Here is a 24,480-nt window from a genome sequence, read left to right on the forward strand (position 1 = left end):
AATGATATTTGATGGGTATGTGCTTGGTCTTGGAGTGCATGACTAGATTTTTGAAATACTGATGGCACTTGTATTATCACATAGAATGGAGATGCATGGAGTACATGTGATTTGAATATCTTGCAAGGTTTGCATCATCCAAAGTAATTGTGTGCAGCAAGATGCATCAGCCACGTATTCTGCTTCAGTTGTAGATAATGAAATTGAACTTTGTTTCTTGCTGAACCAAGACACCAACCTGGAACCCATATAGAATGCACCACCACTAGTGCTTTTTCTGTCATCAACACTTCCTACCCAATCTGCATCTATATATGCATGAAGTGTAAGATCAATATCTCTAGGATACCATAAACCAAAGTTCTGTGTTCCTTGAAGATATTTGAAGATCATTTCGACTGCCTGAAGGTGAGATTCCTTTGGATTTTCTTGGAATATTCGAACTATTCCCACTGCATGCATGATGTTTGGTCGGGTACATGTTAGATAAAGAAGACTGCCAATCATGGATCTGTAAGTTGGTTGATGTACCGTTGCAGATTCATCATTTGAGCTAAGACTACATCCTATTACCATTGGAGTACATACTGGTTTAGAATCTTCCATGCCGTACTTTTTCAGGATCTGTTTGAGATATTCGGTTTGTGAGAGAAAAATACCATCTTTATTTTGCTGAACTTGTAGACCAAGAAAGTAGGTAAGCTCACCAAGCAATGACATTTCAAATTCTTGTTGCATTACTGAAGCAAAATTCTGACTCATGGATTCTTCATTGTTACCAAAAATGATATCATCAACATACACAACAATTATTAGCAATTTATCAGTGTCCATCTTTGTGTATAGATTTCTATCCGCTGACCCCTTTGAAAAACCCTGTTGGTGGAGATGTTTGTCAAGATGGTAATACCATGCCCTTAGAGCCTGTTTTAGACCATAGAGAGATTTGCATATAGGTTTTGCATCATTTCCAAGAATGAATCCTTCTGGTTGTTCAATATAGACTTCTTCTTCTAAGTCTCCATTAAGAAAGGCAGATTTTACATCCATTTGGTATACTTTGAATTTCTGAAAACTAGAAAGAGCAAGAAACATTCTGATGGCTTCAAGTCTAGCAACAGGTGCAAAAGTTTCTTCAAAGTCTATACCTTCTTGTTGAGCATATCCTTTACAAACAAGTCTGGCCTTGTTTCTAATAACTTCTCCATTTTCGTTCAACTTTTTTTGAATATCCATTTAGTTCCTATGATATTCTTATCGTGAGGTCTAGGAACTAATTCCAAAGTATTATTCTTTTCAATTTGCTCAAGTTCTTCATTCATGGCCTTGACCCAACATTCATCTCTGCATGCTTCATTTACATTTTGAGTTTCAGTGGAAGATAGTAATGCTAGATAGCTTGAAGCTTCGGCAATGGTTCTTCTAGTCTACACACCTACCCCATTTTCTCCTAAGATTTGAGCTTCTGGATAATTTTTCTTAACATACCTGGACGAATTCTTTTCTTCTATTGTTATCTCTTCTTCTAGTGCTTCATTGGTTTCTTCTTTAGAATCAATGTGATTTGATGTGGGAAAATGATCCTCATATTCTTCATAGTCATAATCTTCGGTTTTTATCTGTTTTGGATTTTTTCATGCTTCATCAACCACAACATCAATACTTTCAATAATTTTCCCAAGTCTTTTATTGTAACATTTATATCCTTTAATTTAGGAAGAGTAGCCAAAAATAATACCTTCATCTGCTCTGGGTTCAAACTTACCAAGTTTTTCATCAGTCCTTTTGATGTAACATTTGCCTCCAAAAACTTTGAAGTATTTTACTGTAGGAGCCTTACCATACCAAAGTTCATGTGGAGTTTGAGTGCTTTTTACCTGAACATTTTCTTGATTGAGAATAGTGACAGCGGTGAATGCAACTTCACCCCCGAAGGTTGCAGGACTTCTAGATTCATCTAGCATAGCATGAGCCATTTGTTGAACAGTTCTGTTCATCCTTTCTACCACTCCATTTTGTTGAGGAGTCCTTGCGATGGAGAACTGCCTTTTTATTCCATGTTGTTCACAAAAGTCAAAGAATTCATTTGAGGTAAATTCCCCTCCTCGATCAGATCTGACGCATTTGATTTTTCAATCTGATTCATTTTCAACCAAAGCTTTGAAGTCTTTGAACTTTTCAAATGCTTCATCTTTATGCTTTAGAAGACCTATCCAACACATTCTGGAAAAATCATCAATGAGCAATATAAAGTATTCTTCTCCACGAGGTGATTTTTTCCTTGATGGACCACATAAATCAGTATGAACAAGTTCAAGAGGCTTACTAGCTAGCCCTTCCTTTTCTAGGAATTGAGATCTGGTTTGCTTACTGAATTGACACGATTTTCATACAGTATTTTCAGGAATGTTGACATTTGGAAGATCACAAACAACCTGGAATCTGCATTCTTTTTCTTATTTGAGAAAAGCTTAGATGTCCCAATCTTCTGTGCCATAGCCAGCTTTCATCAATTTTGCTTAGATATCATTGTTGTTGTCCTCCATTGAGAATGTATAGGTTGTTTGGAGTTCTTGTCCCTTTAATCATAGTTTCTCCTGTATCAAGCTCACGAAAAACACATCCATTTGATCAAAACACTACTTCATTTCCTGGATCACACATTTGACTCACACTCAACAAATTATGATTTAAGCCATCAACATACATAACATTCCCAGCTTTAACTTTTTCTTTCAAGAAAACAGAGCCTTTACCTATTATGATAGTAGGAGTGTCATTTCCAAATGAGACACTCTTTTCCTTTTCTAAGGCATTATATGAGTGTAGTTTTTCTCTGTCACCTGTCATGTGTTTTCAACATCCACTGTTGATGTACCACTGGTTTTCTTGTCCTTTTGCATACAAGGCTATACAACATCTTTCTATTTGCGGTTCTTTCTTTCTCCATATTTTGGGATTTAATGGAGTTTGCTATTTTTAAGCTGTTTGCGGAAATTTACTCCTGCATTCAGATTCTTCATGGCCAAAGTTGTCACAGATTGAGCATTCTATTTCATTTTCAAGAAGAGAAAAGTTAATATAGGAACTTTTCTTGATCCTTGTCACATTCCTTTGATTTCGTGCTTCTCTAGTCATGATAGTTTTGTAAGCAACACATTGAGAAGCTTTGTGTCCAAAATTATGACATGAGAAACATTGACCATTAAAGAAGTTCCTGCGATCGACTCTACTGACCTGTTGATTGTAGTTGAAGTTCCTCCTACTGACCTGTTGATTGATATTCTTTGAAGCAAATTGAGTACGATTTACCTGAGATTTATTGTGGCTTATGTTCATCCTTGAAGTAAATTGAGCCTGATTCACCTAGTGATTTGCTTTATGCCTTTTCTAACGATTGTTGAATTGTTCACTCCTGTTTGCTGCATCATGATAGCTTTTAGTGGAGGTTGACGAATTCTATCATTGAGATGTTTCTTCAATATATCCGAGACCTATCTTTATCAGAGGAGAGCGCTGCACTTTGACAATTTCATTTAAGGTTTCTGATCCTTTAGCAAATCTAAGATTGAGAGCTTTTGTTTTCTCAAGATCCTTTCTTAGATCCACAATTTCACATTCTAGCTTTTCATTGTGTTTTTCTCTTTCAGCAAGTTGGTATGTGAAGGTATTTATAATCATGTTCTTTTCTTCTAAATAGATTTGGAGTTTAGAGATTTCTTCATAAAGGTCATCTTCATCTAAAGCATCCAAAAAATCATCATCTTCATAAGCCATTAGAAGTCTATAGTCATTACTATTTTCATCTTCATCAATATTTGATAAACCATCGCTATCTTCATGAGTATAGTAGCTCTTTTTACTTACACTTTGTTTTCTATTCCATTTTGCAGTTTCCTTCGCTTTATCATATTTATCTTTATGAGGACATTTGGCAGCGTAGTGACCAACTCTACCACAGGAAAAACATTTGAAAGGTAGTTTACCTCTGGATCTACCGGAAAACCGTTGAAGATTCTTGACAAATTTCGCTTCCTCTTCTTCTTCTGAAATATGTCCCGATTCATTGAGTTCTTCTTTTCCTTTTGCTGAAGCTTTAAATGCGGCTTCTCTCATATCTGATGGACCTCCTTTTCTCATCTCATAGGCAGTTAGGATTCCATGAAGCTATGTCATAGTAAGTCTGTAGATCCTGCTTTTCTTCTATGGTAGATACTTTTGATTCAAATTTAGCAGATAAGGATCTTAAAACCTTTTCAACTAAGGTAACTTCCTTTATCTCTTCACCCAGATTCTTCATGCAATTAACAATGTCATATATACGTAAGAAGTAGCTAGCTACACTTTCATCATTATGCATCTTGAGAGTTTCATATTGAATTCTGAGAGTTTTCAGTTAAGCATGTTTTACTTAAGAGTCTCCTTCATAGCTTAGAACAATTTTGTCCCATATTTCTTTGGCTGATTTGAGCTGCAAAACTTTGACAAACTCTGATTGTGACAGACTTCCCAATAATGTATTGACAGCCTTGGCATTGGTTTCATATTGCTTTTTACCTACTGCATCTGTAGGAATTGCTGTTGGAAATGCATATCCTCCTTCCACGATTTCCCAAACATCTATTCCAAGAGATTGAAGATAGGTTGTGGTTCTTACCTTCCAGTAAAAAAAGTTTCCCCCATCAAAGATTGGCAGTCTGATGGATCCCCTGCTTTCTTGATTACTCATGATGATGGATCTTCCTTCAAGCGATCAAGCTTCTTCTGAAGGACTTGATCTGATACCAATTGTTGGAAATAATACTAAGAGGTGGGGGTGAATTATTATTACCAAACTAATAATTTTTCATTTCTATAATCAGATTCATATACGCTACTTCAGTTAAGGGAACTCACCTGTACACGTAACTATGTTTAGAGCAACTAGCGTATATCCAACAAACTTATGATTCAGTTAATTCATCATATATTGATCTTCAATTAGTGCATTAGAACCATATAAACAATAACCAGGTGCAGTAAAAACAAAACAGATCATCACACATAAGAAACACACATGAACACCAGGATATAAGTTAGAAAGCCAATGTGGCTGAAAACCACCTGCTGCAATCATCTCTGTCTTCTTTTAATAATAATAGAATTTTGTTTACAATTTTGTACTAGTGCAGTCTTATACCAGTACACATGCTTCTACCTGCAGAAGGCTACAACCTTCTCTTGTTCTCCAGCTTCTACTGGAAGGGAGCTACAACCCCCTTATACTAGATTATATGTTTACTAGTACGTAGGTGCTAGCCTACAAAAGGCTACAACCTTCTCTTTTCTTCCAGGGACCGTGTTTCATAAATTTTTAGACTAGATCCATCAACAACATCATTCAATCATCAAATATATATGCATCAACCAATCTCCTTTTGAACCAACCACAACTGAATCAATCAATCACTCTGATCATTTAGAATGCTATCACTAGAATACAGTAACTAGAACCCAAGCAATAACCCAAAACACCGCAATAGCAAACAGAAGCAAATAAAACATATTTTATAAGGTATACACTACTTCCATGTGTCGAACCAGCGTGCACACGCACTTTCCTCAAATAAAACCATCGTACAGATCTGCAAATCAAATTTATGGTGTATACGTTGTTTTGATATGTAGAACCAATGTGTATAGTCTCTTTTCTAAAGTGAACCTACGTACAGATCTGTAAAAGATGATTTAAACATAACAACAATTCCAGACTTTAATCATACCTAGATCATCATATTTACAGACTACAACATGCGTCAGTTATTCAGATACATGATCAAACCACATAAAGATAATTCACTTCACGCCTTAAGATCCTGATACATCATTAGATCTTATCCTTCATCAAGCGCTAAGGTTCTTCCTCAGTTCAGATCAAGCATGACACCATAAGCCAATAACCTGCATATTAGATCTCACACTATATCAGATATTCGATACTTGCACACATTGGCCTAATGATCTTCTCCTCCTTTTATAGTTTTAGGCCTTTCTCAATACCATGGTCCAAAACCACTTAGGACCAATACCTTGGACCAAATACCTAGGGTCAATACCTCGGACCCAATACCTTGGACTAATACCATGGACCAAATACTTCGGACCAAACATTTAGTTTTCCAAGGTATACGTGCTTTTCCTTTTGTGAAAGTGTGTATGTATGTATATGTGACTTGTATACAGTGAACCCGCGCGTATACGCGACTTGGTCAATGGTGAACATGCGTATACCTCTCTTTCTTCATTCTGTGTAATCTGATATGTAATTCTATGTTGTTAACCTGCAGTACTGTGATATGTTATCTGAGTGAGTTTCCTTTTGAACTGATTCCTTGAAGCTGCCCTGCATTTCATCACATTTGTAAACACTTCTGTCATGCATTCTATCACATCTGATATCTCTTCTGTAGATTCATCTAGTCACCATATACAAGAGATTTGTTCTACTACAAGCGGGTTGCCATCAAGTGCAATACATACATCATAATGCCAACATTGAGATGTACCTAGATTTCAGAGACCAAATGATTTGACTTTGAAAGGATCAAGCATAGTTGAAGAAGAGAGTGATGCACCACCTTAATGATTGTCTGGAACCATATTTCAATATAGTTGTGATGCCCCTTGTTCACTTGTTGATTTGGATCATCTTGGATGTATTATTCTTCCATGACCTTCAAATATTCCTCATTTTGTTGATTGTTATCTTGAGCACATGGAGGAATTGATGATAACCATGAGAGAGCTTTTTCTATCTCTGATTTTATTATCATTTCTTCATCAATTGCATCCCATATTATTATTTGATCTTCTTTTTTAAATCTCCTTTCTCTAGATGTAGTCCTTTAATGATATCAAGAGAATCTCCTTTTTGCAATACTCTTCCTAAGCTATGGTGAATACCATTGAGCTTAAGAGGATATGTTTGGAAGTGTTGTACCTCAGCATTATAAGTGGGCTAAGCTACTTCAATGTGTGGGTTTGGAAATGGTGGTACATGTAGTTGAGTGGGAGTGTATATTTCAGATGGATGTGGATGGGGTTGTGGTTGTGGAGGAGATGAATGATAGGGATATCATGGAGTTGGGTATGGAGGATATTGAGGATATTATGGATGGCTCCTATACGTCCCTTTCCAACCTTGTTGCCATGTTTGGATACGAGGTTGGGATGGCCAATGCTTCCAAGGAAAGGGTGTGTTCCAATTACTTTGAGGTGGATGTGCATAAGCTTGTAATTGTGAATTAGGCTCTTGCATCATATCAGGCTGAATAGGCTGCCATGGTCCTCTTGGAGCTACATAACATTGTTGCATTGGCAATTGACTTACTCCATTGTCTTCTTGGTGAACTTCCTTCAACCTTGGTAATGATGGACCATGCTTAACATCATGTGATTTTTCAACACAAATATCAACATTTTCTTTTCCTTCATCTTGAATTCTTAACATTTCTACTTGTTTTGTTAGATTGCTAATAATTTATGTTTTAAAAGATTTCCAATTTTAGCTTGACTTACCAATCTTGATGCTGATTTAACTACTTTTGCTTTTCCTCTTGATATGTGTTTGCATGTTTCACAAATTTCTTAAAATGATAGTTGGTATACATCACCTCTACTCGTGAGATCAAGGAGATCAATCAACTCATCCCTAATTGTTATAAGTAAGAGGGTTTTTATTTTTTCGGATCCTAAATGATGTAGTTTCCCCTTATAACATTGTACATGAACCTCTCTATTAGATCCTCTAGACTCTCATATTCTCTTTTATTCATTCTAAATATTTCTTCTTTAAGATCATGATATTTATATTTTTCTAAAAATATCTTTTGCATCTCATTCCATGATCTTATTGAATTATTCCCTAAACTGATGAACCATTTAAGAGCTCTATCCTTCAACGTTGCCGGAAACAATCTCAATTTTTGAGTGTTCAATAAGTAACCTCAAGATCTACAAACAAACTCAAATTGAAAGAGAAATATTTCCCGATCCTCTAACCTTAGACCATGAAATTTTGGAAGAAAAGATGGAGGGATGTTCTTCATGTGAACATTGATATCACTATCTTGAATGGAAAATCTAAGAGGATCTTCCTCATTGTCATCATCTCCATCCATTTCTTCTACATCCTTTGCCATCCTCTTCTTCTACCTGCAAAAGTGGATGGTGATGTGCCTCGGTATTGCAACATGAATGTTGCAACTCCCAAGGCTACCGACTTTAATTATCAACCCAAGGTTCGTACAAACTTAAGAGGTATTAGCACTATATGAGCAACATACAATGTTTCCTTCCTTTGTTGTCATGATGTAATGGAGTGCATGTACTAAAGCCAAATCCTAAACTAATTGTAAAAAATGAAATGTTCGAAATGGAACTTTAACCTATTGCAAGAAAGAAAGTACAAGGAAAGAGATTGAAATCAAATGCTAAAACACACCATTTTCTAACTAACTGCTAAGAGGTTTTGCTTCAAAATAATTTTAAGTTAATATGTATGCAATCGTATTGTCCTAAGCATGCATATTCAAACCATAAAAACCTTCTACTGCTATGCATGTAAATGAATAAAATAAATCTATTTTTTTTTGTCTTTTTTCATGTGAGAGTGTGGAAGCTAATCTCTTTTGATGATTTGGAAGGTGGCTTGGAGATGATGGAGGATAGTTGGAAGGCTTTGGAGACCCTTAGGTGACCTTGTGTGGCTTTCTGGAGGTTTTCCCTCAATTCGGCCTCAAAACAAACCACTACAGGCAAACCTACAAGATGTATTAAAAACCTACAGGATATAGCCGAGAGAAAAATGATGGATTTTGAAGGTGATGGGAATATTAGTGAAGGTGGTTGGTGGATGGAATGAGGCAAGGGAGTGCCTAGGACCACTTCAGAACTCAAAACCAAAGTTGGGAGATGGATGGATTTGCTCAAAAAGCTTGGAGAAGTTTCCTTGTGAAATGATGAAATTGGTGAGGGTTTAATGACCAAGCAAATCAAATCCAAATTGGATGGGACAAATTTTTTTATTAAATAAGATGTCTTAGGTCCCTATTCCAAGTGGAATCACTCAAAAAGACCTATGTAACCCATGCAGAAAAATAAAAAACATTACTAGTCGAAAATATAGAAATTCGAGAACTAGTGAGCTAGTAAATCTAAAAAATGTCTAACCAAATCAAGTGCAAATGCAATGTGGTAATTTTTGTTATGAACCAGAATGTTTTTTTGATCTAATTAAATTGGAACCAACTCAATTGAAGCTTGTTAGCATGCTCTAAAAATAACATAAATTTATTGTTCTTTGCTAAAACAGAGCTCCAACAATCTAGATTTGGGAATAAGAAGACTAATCCAAGTAGCTCAATGATTACTATGAACTTCCAAAGATTTTCCAAGGATGAAATAGTGTTTGTGATCCTGAAAAAGAACTTACATCAACCATTTAACTCAATCCTACAACAATAAATCATTAATACTAAATGCAAAAATAGAAAGAAACAAAAGTTAGAGATGTATGTGAATAAGAAGTGAAAAGAAAGAAAGAAAATGATACAAAAGGGCTATGAGGTTCTTGGGATGGCCAAGCCCAAGGAAAATCAAAGACTTGTGGAGGAGAAAAAGATTTAGAAGCTGAAAATGACACCAATCTTCATTATTTTTATCAATAGAATTACATCCCTGCAAGAAAATACAATGGAGCTACAAAAATTCGAGTTCTCTCCACAAAAACACTAATGAAAATCTATATCTAGAGGGAAATTCGACTTGGTACTTATACAAAATGATTAGGAATCATTCCCCATGAATGGAGGAAGCTTTGCCCACCAAAATCCCTTGATTAATGGATCTGTTCCCTTCATTAGTGGAACACATTCCTAGATTTTCTCAATCATTGGAGTTCCACAATCTGTGTCATAATTCCATAATATCTTGTTGATTTCTTATTTATTATTGATCTTCCAGTAGTAGGGAACAAGTCCCTAAAATATCTCCTCCTCCACATCTTCATAATCTGCCCAATATTCTCATAATATTCCACAAAAATAAAAAATATTAGGCACACATATTCAATTATTCATAAACCTTCCTAATGAATATATTAAAGTTAAAAATAAATTATTTAATGCAAAAATAAAGGTTTAATGTACTGAAGGATGGTCGTAGGCCTTAATTTATGTTTTAATTTAGAGGCACGGGCCTTAATTTATGTCTCGTTTAGAGTCCCATCATTGTCATGGTTTCTTGGTACAATCCTTTAGGCCCACTTCTGGCCCTGGGTTGCGGCTCCTGAAGGCACAAGTAAAGCCTAGAGGATCACACACAACATGTAAGCTCACCTTACATGGCTTCCCTCAAGGCAGTACTTCTATGGCATCATGGTTGCTTGGCACAATCCTTTAGGCCCACCTCTAGACTTGGTGCCTCGAATATTGTATTTTCCACCTCTGTCAATTATGCTCAATGGTTGCATCATGGTTTCTTGGCACAATCCTTTAGGCCAACCTCTAAACTTGGTGCTTGACATATTGTACTTTTCAACTCTATCAATTATGCTCGTTTTTGAGACATGGCTACCATTCCCATTATCTTCATTATGTCCTCGGTTCCGATGGCTGGCCCATACTCTGGATTGCATTGACATACCCAAAACTGGAGAGATTCTCCATCATTTTCCTCTGTTGGCTCGATAATATTCATCCACCAAGGTTGACAATGTGGATATTTAGTGGCCACCTAGAATTACGATGACAATTTGGCTTTCCAGGTCGTCATTCTGCATCCTCTTGCTGAACCGATGATTTTAATTTCTTCATGGTCTTCCGACTTCTCCCATCCAAGGATCCCATGGTTTTTATTTCAAAATTGGAAGGGTGGTTTCGCTTGGTTGGTTATTGGCAACTCCAAATTGGAAAGCATCCCAACACATCCAACTTTTCTTCTACTGTGGATATTATTCATAGCTTTACTGACTAAGGAAGTATTTTCCAAATATGTTGCCTCTATTCAAAATAAAATCCATTTTTTTTATAGATAAGATGAGATGAGATGAGATGAGATGGTGAAAAGGAGGGGAGGTAAAACTATAAATAAAGAGAAATCTAAGAAAGAATTAAATGTCATTAATGCACTAGTCCAAATCTATTGTCGCTTAACCAGAAAAGATAAAATACTAGATATTAAATCTTGAATTTGTGTTGTAATAGGTGTTGTAGGTTTTTTTTGAGAGAGATGTTCTCACATTTAAAATAAAATAAATATTTCAAATAAAGTAATAATAAGAAAAATCAATATTCCCTATAAATAAAATAATTTAATTTTACATTATTTTATGTTTTATAAAGAATATTTAGGTAGAGATAAAATATATATATATATATATATATATATAATGATTGGTAGGACCATCCGTTTTCTATTATATATATAAGGCAAATTTACACCACATAGTTTTACGATGTGGCCTCAACTCGCCCCGAGGGGAAACTGAGTCTGTTGGCCACCAGTCAGCATTAGACACCATCCAGAAACAAAATTGCTTCAATCTCTCTAACAAGGCTAGGTAAGTCTTAGACTCATGTCCAAATAATATATAACATATGACATAAACAATAGGAAATTTAAATGCTATCCGCATAAACAAACACTAAGCATAGAGGAATTAATCCTTCTTGACATTCTTCTCCTCAAAGTCTAAGGCAACAGGGGCGAGATCTCAGTAGTTTCCTCTGGAATTCCATACAGCTCTACAGTGCAATGGATGTGACGGTCGATACGATCCATCCTGATATACTGTTTATGCAACTGAAATAGGATTTTCTCCATGTATTTTTTTGTAATTGGGCAGCCCCTACAGTGTGACTACCATCCCCACAGAAATTTTTTCCATTGATATACCAAGCAGAATTTTCATCAAGAAGTACAGGTGTAGGGTGTGTTTGAAGTACGTAATTCTACGTCATGTATTCCCTGGGTCAGGAACCATCATCCTCCACACTTTTATCTCGTCTTCTGGTTCCCTTTCCTGTTTTATCTCGACTTCCCAATCCTAGATCAACTTTCAGATACCTTCATCAGTTTCATCCATGTATGCCACGACTGTCTATTCTGTGTTGTGCTCAGTAGGCTTGCGGCCCCTACAACCTTTCATCGAGTTGGGTCTCTTGGCTGCCTGGGTGGGCGAGCCCTTGCTTCCACGACCATGTCCTCGTTTTACTGGAGCCATGCCCTATTCCTTGATGTCTAGTAGACATTAAAACACCATTAGATTCCTCATACCATTCACATCAACCCTTCACGAATGGTCATGCCGTGCTTCTCTGCCCTGCCTAGCCTGCAATGGGTTAAGGTATCCCTGTGACCATAAGTGGCTAGGGGAATTGGTTCATAGCTCGGGTCCCCAGTCTCTTCACTATGTCGCTCACCCTTACCATGGTGTCGTTGCTAGTCACCCCCTATAGTTGGAGCCAAGATTTTAAGCCCATTTCGAACCAAATTTTGCAATTCTTGTCATACCTGCATGCCCCTCCCTCAGCTAGCAATTTCCTACCAAGGGTGTGCTTTCCCCTCTGTCACTTATGCCACCCAGGGTCCCTAGCTACGCTCTTTCTAACAGGCATAGGCAAATGCTAAGGTTTTCTCAGCGAATTGTTGGCTTTGCTAGTGTCCTGTCCCCGTGCCTAAGGCTCTTACTTACCTCTCTCGGGATCACTCAGTCCTCACGACATGACATGCCTGCTATCCCTAATACCCCAATTCTGAGCAAACAGGTAGGGGCCTGTATCTTGGCTCGGCCCCTTATTGTCCATACCGTTGCCTAAACTTTGGCTTAAAAGAAAAATGAATGAAACGCAGAGCTGGGCCATGGTCCTCCCTTTCCTACCATGGTTTCTCCTTGACTGTGCTAAGCCCCATTGGGACGGCCCCTTGCCTCTCCCTTCCCCCCCAGTGGAACCCCCACCAATGCATGTAACTACTACAGGAACCTAACCAGAGCATAGAAATTAAACAAGGGCGAGACCATACTACATACCAGAAATTCGGCGTTATCACTCAAATGAAGGTCCTCCTCCTCTCTTCCACTCTAAACTTCCTTCCTTCTCCATTGCGAAATTGACTTGCTCGACACGTCGAATACCATTCCCGTCTCTACCACCCTTCCTTATTCCTCCCTCTGCCACCTTGCCAGCCCACATCCCATGCATTCATGGCTAAGGATACCACACCCCCTGCCTTAAGCATGTGGGGGGCAGTTGTAATAAAAGCCCTGGTACTAACTATGTCAACTCAAGGCCTGTTGCCTCTGACACCCTCTCGCATCCCGTTCGGGAGAAAAAAATATTTTCTTTTTATAGGAAAGAGATATGAAATTTTTTGTGAAAGTATGCCATGTAAAAACAATATATATTTTTAGATAATTCATTATATGTTTAATTAGTATGTAATAGATCAAATAAAAATATATTAATAACAAAAAATTATTTGATTGTTAACTATAAATAAATATTTCAATATTGGTATTGAATAAGATATTTTTATATCAATAAAAATAAAAACAAAGTACTTTAAATTATAAATTATATATATATATATATATATATATATATATATATATATATATATATATATATATATATATATATATATCATTTTCATTATAAGGATATGTGTAATTTATATATTTTTAATATAGATTATAGAATGGATAAATATAATTAAAAATATATTATTAAATCTTTCTAGGTGTAAACTTCTTTTTTGTGTGCAAAACGTGAGGAAAGGTTTGCACCTCAAGAGATTTGACTCACACCTTGATAGATTTAGAGTTAAGATGGATCTTCATGTGTGACCAAGGTTATTATTTATTTATCACACCTATGGTTTATTTATATTTTTATTTATTTATCATACTTCTTTTGTTTACCATGATATTTGACCCATGGTGTTTTTTATCTAGGCCTTATCTAGGAGTTTAGATGTTGATTTCTAATCCTATTTGATATATTTTTATTTATTTACCATACCTCTTTTATAAATATGGTATTTTCTCCACCGTATTAAAATGGTATTTGGAAAATAGGCTTACGGAAATAAAACCTTTGTTTCATGTTTTTATAAATATAAAGTGGTTAATGGAGTAAATATAAAAATAGATTTTATTTATTTGCCATACCTCTAGTTTATTTATATTTTAATTTATTTACCATACCTCTTTTTTGAGTGTCCGTAAACCTCTTTATATTTTAAATCTATATTGTGTTTATACATAATAATAATAAGATTGATTTTTAAATAGGTCCCACATTAAATTAAAAATATTAAATGTTAAAATGTTAAACATTATATGTACGTGAGATTTACCCCATATTAGGATGTAGAGCACCTCTCTACACAATAAAAGGAGAGAAAGAAAGAACTCTTATTCCATTAATATATTTCTTTTAGGAAAATTTATAATTCATTCATATATATATAACAAAAATATATTTATATAGAGAGAGTCCTATGTAGATATGTTTTTTATTTCCCAATATGATTGGGATATGGGATATGTTTTAATATTTTGATGTGTAAAATATGAATCATAAATAAACTCTACACAATAAAAGGAGAGAAAGAAAGAACTCTTATTCCATTAATATATATTTTTTTAGGAAAATTTATAATTCATTCATATATATATATAACAAAAATAAATTTATATAGAGAGAGTCCTATGTAGATATGTTTTCTATTTCCCAATATGATTGGGATATGGGATATGTTTTGATATTTTGATGTGTAAAATATGAATCATAAATAAAATATTTTAATCGTAAACTATATAAAAAACAAAAACAAACCCAATATATAAATGTGTGTGAAATAAAAACATCTAATACATATTTTTATATATAAAGGGAGATAATTATTATTCTATTAATAAGTTCTTGAGGGAAATTTGTAATTCATTTATTTTAAGCCGTAAGACGTGCTTTCTGAAATCCACTCCCCTTTTGCCTACTTATCATCTTTATGCACCCTACAACATCTTTATGCACCCTACGATTAAATGTTAGACGATTATAGAAACTTCAACTGTTCGATCAAAATAGTTACAAATGCATTGGAAATAGTTACAAATTGGTTGCGGAGTGGTACTGCATACTTCAGCTAAATCCATCTCCCGCCTCTAGTAGCTTTGTTCCAACTCTGCTCTGCTCTTGCAGCAAGAACATCAAGAAAGTCTACTCTGCTCTGCTCCTGTAGCAAGAACATCAAGAAAGTCTACTCTGCTCCTGCCGCAAGAACATCAAGAAAGCTATAAAGCCATGGAAATTTTAATTGGAGTTGCGAGTACCACAATCAGCAATGTCGTCTTCGATCCAGTGATTCAACTTATGAAAGATGTTATTCAGAAAGAGGAAAACCGTGAGATTCTACAAGCTGATTTGAAGCGTATGGACAGACTTGTACAGGATATCAGCACCATCTTCCAGGACCAACAGAGAGTTCCCCGCAGACTGTGAAGGATGTTTTGGAAGTGCTGCAAAGATCCTTTACAGAAGCGCAGAGCCTACTTCATCCATCCGCGGGACGACAACGGTATCTCGAATGTCCTGTGTGCAAGCCGGTGAGACTCTCAAAGCAAATACGAGAATGGAAGGTAAGTTTCGATAACTTCTATCAACACCTTAGAGACGATTTGTTAGCAATTGTTAATGCTCAGCAGATTTCCAAATCAGCACCGCAAAAGGCATTGCTTCAAGATGTGCCGAACTCTGGGTTTGATGGTTCTGGGATAAATTCTACTCAAAGACAGGTATAGGAATGGCTTACTAAACCCCAAGTTTGCATAGTTGGAGTTTACGGCATGGCGGGAGTTGGAAAAACTTCTTGCCTCAAAATGGTGTACAACAATTGTATCAATGTCTACCAACATGTGATTTCAGGCACATAGAGTCATTTTCGAAAATCGTTGAAGCTCCATATACCAGGAGATCGGCCCATTCCAGGCTTTAAAAAACAATGGGGAGTTTTAAAATAACAACAACATCCTTCACAGTCACTGTGACTGCGAGGCTGATATTCTCTCTGGCGATTTGGAGATCAATGAAGGACCGTTTAGAGGAAAAACCATGAATGGCACCATGGGGTTTGAGCTTTTAGGTCAGCAATTTTGGGCTCTGATGAAAAAGACTGTTTCCTTTGTCATGGCAGAATTTGGGCTCTGATGAAATAGACTGTTTCCTCTGTCATGGCGGAATTTATGATCCGAATTATAATTCCTCCGTGGGAGGAAGGAATTTACATCAATAATCTTTTTTATGACATTGTATAATTGATCTTTCTTACGAAGCCTGGTTAATTTTTTTTGGGTTTAATAATTTAAGAAATTAAGCCAATTTTTGCGACCAAGGGACCTAATGTCTGTGGTAGCAGTTAATGTTCATTGGATTACGGTAAGGATGTATTTGATTTAGATAAATAATTAGATCCTTGATTTAAACAAATAATTAGTTAATGGATTGTGTTGTACTATGTTATGATTGATCTGATAGATTTGAATCTATTTAATTTTCTGACAATTTTATGTAGGATACTTTTACCCAATTTTATTTAGTGTACTTTTACGTTGGGTTTTACCCGAGTTCGATTCTCATCGCGTTCTGATTTGCGTACCATGAAATCATTTTCAGAAATTGCTAAAGCCCCACATACCAGGTGATCGACCCATTCTAGGGTGGGTTTAAAAGAACAATAGGCAATGTCTGTTTGACTCACTTCTCAGCATACATATGTTGTGAATGTCACGAAACGTTTTATTATCTGGAATTGGCTAACACCTTCTTAATTGGCTGACACCGGTGAATTATTAACAGATTTGGCATGATTTTGCTAATTTTATCGTAATTACTTATATTCCATTTTCTATTGTTATCTCTGCTAGCATTTAATATGTGTTTGACTTTCAATTTCTCACCCTTTGACTAAAAATTAAATTACAATTTGTAAGGTTAATATTATAAAAAACAAATTTATTTATTTTTATTGATTTTGATGTGTTATTGAGACTCACCTCCTATTTATTGAGTAATGATTTTTCTTTTTTCCTGGCATGAATTCGTAATCTTTTTTCTGCTTTCTAAATTTAAAATCAGTTGTCATACTCATTTTCAATGTAAAAAACTGTTTAAAATCCAGGCCAACACAAAACTGATTAAAAAACTGGTTAAAATTACTTTGACGGTGCGCAACGTACAACAGCTTATTCCTGGCTATATTGCTCCAACCTTTCACAGGATCTTTATACAGATTTTCCAGCCAATATACGGAGTTCTTGACACGAATTACGGACTCCACTTCTCTTTAAAATCATGTTACGACACGATCTGAACAGAAGCGTCTAACTCACACCTTCCTATATGCATTATAGGTTACATGTAGAAATAACAAATTTACTTAAATTAGTTTGGTTATTTCCATAGTTTAGAAATAGCTATTTGGATTTTTTAAGATTTATTCCCATGTATTTTTATGAGATAATACACTAAATAATATATATTCAACCTTCAAAGTAATTTTTTTTTTTTTTTTTTCTGGTTAAAATTTTTCTATTATATACATGAATTTACATCATTACAAAACAGAGAGAACCAGTTGTAAGTAATGGCAGCTTGGAACAGGTGAGACTGCAGTCTCCGAGGACTAACCAAACCAAAAAAACCTACATAATGGCAGCCTGGAACAGCTGAGACTGCAGTCTCCGAGGACTAACCAAACCAAAAAAACCAACCCACACAGGGGCGCCAGTGGAACAACAAACTAATCCTGCGCAGGGGAGACAAACACTTTCCAGCCATAGAGAAAAAATTCCAGAACCCAAACATAGACAATTTGCCATCAGAAATGACACAGAGACAGTAACATATATCCAAAACATATCCAAAAACAACAAGAGTGGCCGAATGCCCTCACAGATGGGCCACAGAGACCTAGTAAGAAGGCACATCTAGTCTTCAGGATCCTCCTCCACTACCCTGCACCACCCGAATTCCGCCACCTCCGCTGCAGTTGGAACGATCTCCATATTGACATCTTCTTTTTGGTTGATCATCGCCTCCTGAGCTCCCGAGGGACCAGCAAGAGGGCTTTTTGAAACATTCACAGGATCTGCAGAGGGAGTCTCCTTGTCTTTCGCGGAGCCATCAGCTGGCATCGTCCCCCGACTGTCTCTAGAATCGCTTCCATCAGGGGACTCCTCAATGAAGAGCACCGAAACATGGGCGCTGATCCTGGGATAGTTCAAAGAATTGTTGAAGTTGAAAATGGCAGACCCAAAGGCGGGAGAGGAAGCGGAATCATGAGCACTGGAATCCAGGAATTGACTGGACCGAAGGATGTTTGCTTCTTGAGTGCGATGGCAATGGAAATGGCAGCAATGGGGAGAGATTTCGTCGACAGGGGGGCGCGAAGATCCTCCACGGGAGGTGCCTCGACGGCTGAGCATTCATTGTCGAGGTCGAACCATGATTGCAGGGCCTAAATGTATAGATCTCAATGCTAAATTGAGTTCCAGAATAGTCCCGGGGAGACCAAACGCAGGCGGGGGATTAGCCCAAATAGAAAGGAAAACACTTGGAGCAGCTCGCAGATCCAGAGGCTGCATGAACATACCATGAATTTGCACAGTGAACAGACCATGAATATGCGATGTGAAGCCCAACCCACAACTGTATATATCATACCTGCCTGCGCCTCGAGGCCCTCCTGCCATTACTGTAGCCTTCATGGGAGACAAGGAGCCAGACCCTGGCTTGCGTGCTGAGGTGAATGGAGCATTTATGCTCCCCTGCTGAATGCCATAAATCCCACTCCCGCGCAGCTGATAACGATCCTGCCCCCATGTGTGAACTGCTCCACTGCGCATGGCTGGCAGGTGGCCGCGATTAATCGCCTGTCCCGTCCCTTCAATCACCCGCATCCGGGGATTCAAAGTATTTTTATCAAATAATACACTAAATTTGAATTTAACACTAATTTGAATGGCATAATTATTAATATTATATTAAATATTATTAATTGTTATGCAACTAATCTTATAACAAAAATCTCGTTGGTTCCATGTGTTTTTTGTTGTTGCAAAAATTGATCAAAGATAAACATCCAATCATATTTGGAAATAAATAATAAAGTTGCACATGGGAGAACTTGATAAGCAAATACAAATCTCCAATTGTATATTCTTCAAATGGGAGAACATGCTAAGCATATTACTTTGAATTTGCTTGTTTGTTTAATTAAAAGTATTATAAAATATCAATAATAGTGTTCATACTAAGAAGAAGTGGTAAAAATTTAGATGTCCATAGGAAATATGAAATAACATAATCTTATATTAACTTATAGACAAATAAAGTAGTTTAAAAAAACTAAATTTTGAAGATGTTGAATCCATTTTATATATAGGTGAAAATGCAACTTAAACAATGAAAAATTACTGCTTGTGATCTCTTTTTACTTTTTCTTACTTATTAGCTTCATTACTTATTATTATGTTTGTATATCATCAAACAACTACCAAAACAAGAAGAACAAGAACACAAAATGTAGGTTGCAAGCCAAGGCCAAAACCTCTCCACTTGAGAGAAAAACCCATAAATCTCCTCTTTTTATATATTCTTCAATTGACAAATTCCAAGACTTCTATACCAAGACCTATAACCTCCAAGACCAATTCCAATCATTCTAAATGGAGTGCCTATACCCTCCAAGACCAATTCCAATCATTCTAGATGATGTCCCTATACCCTCCAAGACCAATTCCAATCATTCTAGATGATGTGCTTCCCTTGTCCCAATCAAACCCAGAAAAATCTCTTCCAGCAGCACAACTTCGACCCCCAGATTTAGAATTTTGACCTCTATTGCAACTCTGAAATTTTCAACCATCCTAGCAGTAGTTGTTGCCATAAGTAGGTAGCATGTGGAAAAATAGCATAAATGAAGAAAAATATCATATGTTTTGCAATCTTTTGTCCTTCAAACTTGTTTTAAAATTAAAAACAATAAACCTTCAAATATTACACCATAACATGTTCACATAAACCATAGCAACTACATGGATATTGGATAACCTCTACATGAGACTATTTTTATTAACAAAATATCCATATTCGGAGACTCAAGGATATAGTTGCAACTGTAACTCAATCTTCCACCCTTGCTTTCAGTATTTTCTATAAATTCTTACTTTCAATGCCCATTCATATGTCACTATTGTTCCTCAATTTATGCCTTACGACATTTCCTTTGCAACATTTGGTGCAAATGCTAGTTTAATGTGAAGCTCACATGTAACATTTTAAATATTAATAACAAAAATATTTTTTAGAGAGAGAGTGTCCTATGGATATATCTTTTCTACTTCCAAATTATGTACAAACATTTTAATATATATCTAATGTGAATTATTAATAAAATATTTTTATGTCAACTATGTATGCATTATAGAAAACAGAGGATATATATATATATATATATAGTTAAAAAAATTTAATATAGAATTTATACATAAGAGACAATTAGTATTCTATTAATAGGTTCTTTACGTAGATTTGTAATTCATTTATTTTTTAATATGCAATTGACATGTAACATTTTAAATACTAATAACAAAAATTAATTATACACACAAAGAAAAATAAACATATAAGATTACCTTCGAGTCCCACTAACACAAGTGGTAGAGGATGGGCCTTGTTAGCAAGGCAACCTAGGATCAAACCTCATGGGGGCTGGTTGTGCCCTGTGCTAGGGGATGAAACATGCTAAAAAGTCTAGTCATATCAGGTTTGGTGTGGCCGAGGTTGGGTGTGATCCCTAGGTGACTTTAGAAAATTAGATGGACCTCGTTCACGGCTCCTCAAGCCACCAGTCAAGCCTAGAAGATCACAGAGAACTTGATAAATGGAAAAAACATGTAAGATTACTTGACATGGCTTCCCTTAGGGAAGTACTGCTATGGCGTCATGGTTGCTTGGAACAATTATTTAGGCATGCCTCTAGACTTGGTGCGTGGCATATTGTATTTCTCACCTCTTTCAATTATGCTTAACAGCTCTCAGTTTTTGATACATCGCTACCTTGCCCATTATCTTCATTATCTCCCAACTTTTTATGGTTGAGCTGTACTCTGGATTGCATTGGCATACTCAAAACTAGAGATTCTCAATCATTTTCCTCCCTTGGCTTGATAATATTCATCCAGCTAGGTCAACATTGGGGAGCTTCAATTGGAAACCCAAACTTACGATGATAATTTCGATTTATAGTTCATTATCCATCCTCCATGCGAACAACCGATGATTTTAATTTCTTTATGGTATTCCGACTTCTCCCATCCAAGGATCCTGTGGTATCTACTTCAATGTGAAAAAAGAGTATTTTTGCTTGGTTGGTTATTGGTAGCTCCAAATTGGAAAGCATCCTACCACAACCATCTTTTCTTCTACTCTGGATACTATTCATACCTTTACTTTCTCAGGAGGCATTTTCTAGGCTTTTCGCTTCTATTTTTCTTTGCGCCCACTTGTTACTCTATTAGTTGGGGTAGTCTCTCAATGGCTACTACTCTGTGAGATTCAATGCAAGATAGTGGTCTAAAAACGACTCTCTACTATTGTAGTCTAGATAAGGTTGCGAAGGTTTTTTGCGATTGTTGCTTGATCATGGCAGCATTAGTTATTTGTCGCAACTAAACTCGGTAGTTGTGGTCTACTTCAAATATTTTATAGGTTTGTAGGTATCCTAACTCTCTTTTGTAATTGTCCTCATTTTTTCTTGCTTAAATTGTAATCACTCTCGAAAGTAGAGCTATCATATCAATGCTCTCATGTACAGTTATGCTCTTTGGAGCAAATTTTAGTTTTTCTCTGTCAATATGTTGAACAAGGGTACTTTTAACTTCAAGACACTAAATATGTGTTACTGGTCTCGTTTCCAAGTACGAAGACCAATAACACAAATATTCATGACTTGTAAAAATTCACTTCAGTAATAGAAATATGAGCTTCACACACACAAAAAGAAATGAAACATTTCAAAAAATATTTATAACAAAAATAATTCTATAAAGAGAGTGTCCTATAGATATATGTTTCTACTTCCAATGATTATTGGGGCATATGTTAAGATTTTAATGTGTAGAATGTGAATCATAACAAAATAATATATATATATATATATATATATATATATATATATATATATATATATATAAAAGGGAAAATGAAGCATGAAGGTGATGATTGGGGAAGAGAATGAGTTGGGGTGAAATAATAAATAGAGATAAGGCGAGAGTTGCAGGAATTAAATTTAATAGATGAAATATGTAAGATCTCTAGTAAAATTATTTTTATGAAATTTATATTAAGCATGTCACTGAAAATTCAAAGGGGACAAGTGACATGATGTGACAATGTACATATTTAATTTGATTAATAAAAAAAATGTTTTTGTGTTATTATTTTTGAAAATATATTAAAGGTTATCATGTGAGAATAGACTCCTCAATTCAAGGAAAATAATTGGAATCAGTTATGCCTCGGAAGGGGAAAGGAACAAAAGAAGAAAAATCCCCATTTTTCCCATTCATTTGAACTATTTGCAAGGAAAAATCGGCAAAAATTTCATGATTGGAGATAGATGTCATGGGTGGAACTTGTGTAAAGAAGACCATGAGAAATAAAGAAAACCAATTTTGAAAAAAAAGGCTAGTGGGAGAGAAAGACTAGACCTAGGTGGAACTTGTGTAAAGAAGACTATGAGAGATAAAGACAACCAATTTTGAAAAGAAAGCCGAGTGAGAGAGAAAGACTAGACCTGAACCCCAAAAAATAGTAGGACACTACTAAAGGGTTAAGGAGGGGAAGTTGAAGAAAAGACCCTAAATTGTTTTCTAACCAAGTAGGAGTAGAGCTCGGGGGGGACATCTAAGAAAAGTAGTTCTAAGGATGGGATAAACATGGAAGCTTTTAGTATATTTTCATGGATTCTCTAGATAATTATATAAGACTATTTGGAAATTAATCTTTTTCAAATACACTCTTTCCATAATTTAGAAATTTGAGTGGATTTTAGGTGGTAAATCTTAGTGTAATTCTTGGTGTTTTTGTAGATGTATTTGAGAAAGTGAATGAATGTTTATGTTAGTTTTTTTAATGAATGTATATATATATATATATATATATATATATATATATATATATATATATATATACATATATATATATATATATATATATATATATATGGAGAGAGAGACAAAGAATCCAAAAGAAATAGATGAGGTCGTCACACCACCTATTCACATTGTCCCCACACTAATTGCAACACCACAAATTCTCATTTTCACCACACCATATGCACCACCAACATCATGTCTCGTCCATATGTTGACCCCTTCTAAGCGACACTATCAGCCCTTAAAAAACACACATCAAACAATTTTACAATTAGTAACAAACTATTATATTATTTTTTTATAGTGTAACTCGATTTTGTTCACACATTTTTTATTTATTTATTTGTTTCAAAATGTAGTTAGAAAAACAAAAGAGCCACCAATTATTCAATTGTATTTTACCTAGTGATGGTGCAGATGTCGCCTACGGGTTTCTAGAGCCACAATCATCGTCTATGGCTGTTACAGAATATAGTAGAAAGAGGGAAAAATGTGAATGCAAAATACTAGCTTTGAAAAAAAACAAAAAAAATCTAGAAAGAATGAAATGAGATGAGATGGTGAACAAAAGGAATGAGGGTGAAAGTATAAATAAAGATAGAGGCAAGAATTAAATATGATATTATTTCATGAGTCCAAATATACTAATGTGTAAGGAAAATATGACCAAAGCACATCACATAAAGTTAAAATTGGTGGCCTAGAAGAAACACTAGATATTAAATCTTGAATTCTTGTTGCGAGAGGTGTTCTATAGTTCAAAATATGAAATTATTAAAATAATATTTGAAATATAAAATTAGTAATAGTAAAAAAAATAGTGTCATCCATATATAAATTACTTCAATTTACATTCTAATTTTACATCCACTCTATATAGAGATAAACTAATTAAAAATAAAGAAAACAATGGTTTTTTAACATGAAATATTTATGCAATTCTCTTTTTCACATAACATGTAAAAATAATATAATTAATATCACATAATAGGTAACTCATTCTAATACATTTTATGTTTAGTTAGTATATAATAATTAAAATAAAAATGCATTGATAACACAAAAATTTTTTGTTGTTAGTGATAAATAAATATTTCAATGTGTATATTAAATAGCATTGTTTTATATCAAGAAAAACAAAACAATTTAGATTTAAGAAAAAAACTTATAAAAAAAAATTAAATTTAAAGAAACTCCAATATTTTTATTTTTCATTATAT

The sequence above is a fragment of the Pinus tabuliformis genome, chromosome J (genome assembly GCF_031772625.1).
Source record: "Pinus tabuliformis cultivar Carrire ecotype Pingquan chromosome J, CPIR1, whole genome shotgun sequence".
Classification (NCBI taxonomy): domain Eukaryota; kingdom Viridiplantae; phylum Streptophyta; class Pinopsida; order Pinales; family Pinaceae; genus Pinus; species Pinus tabuliformis.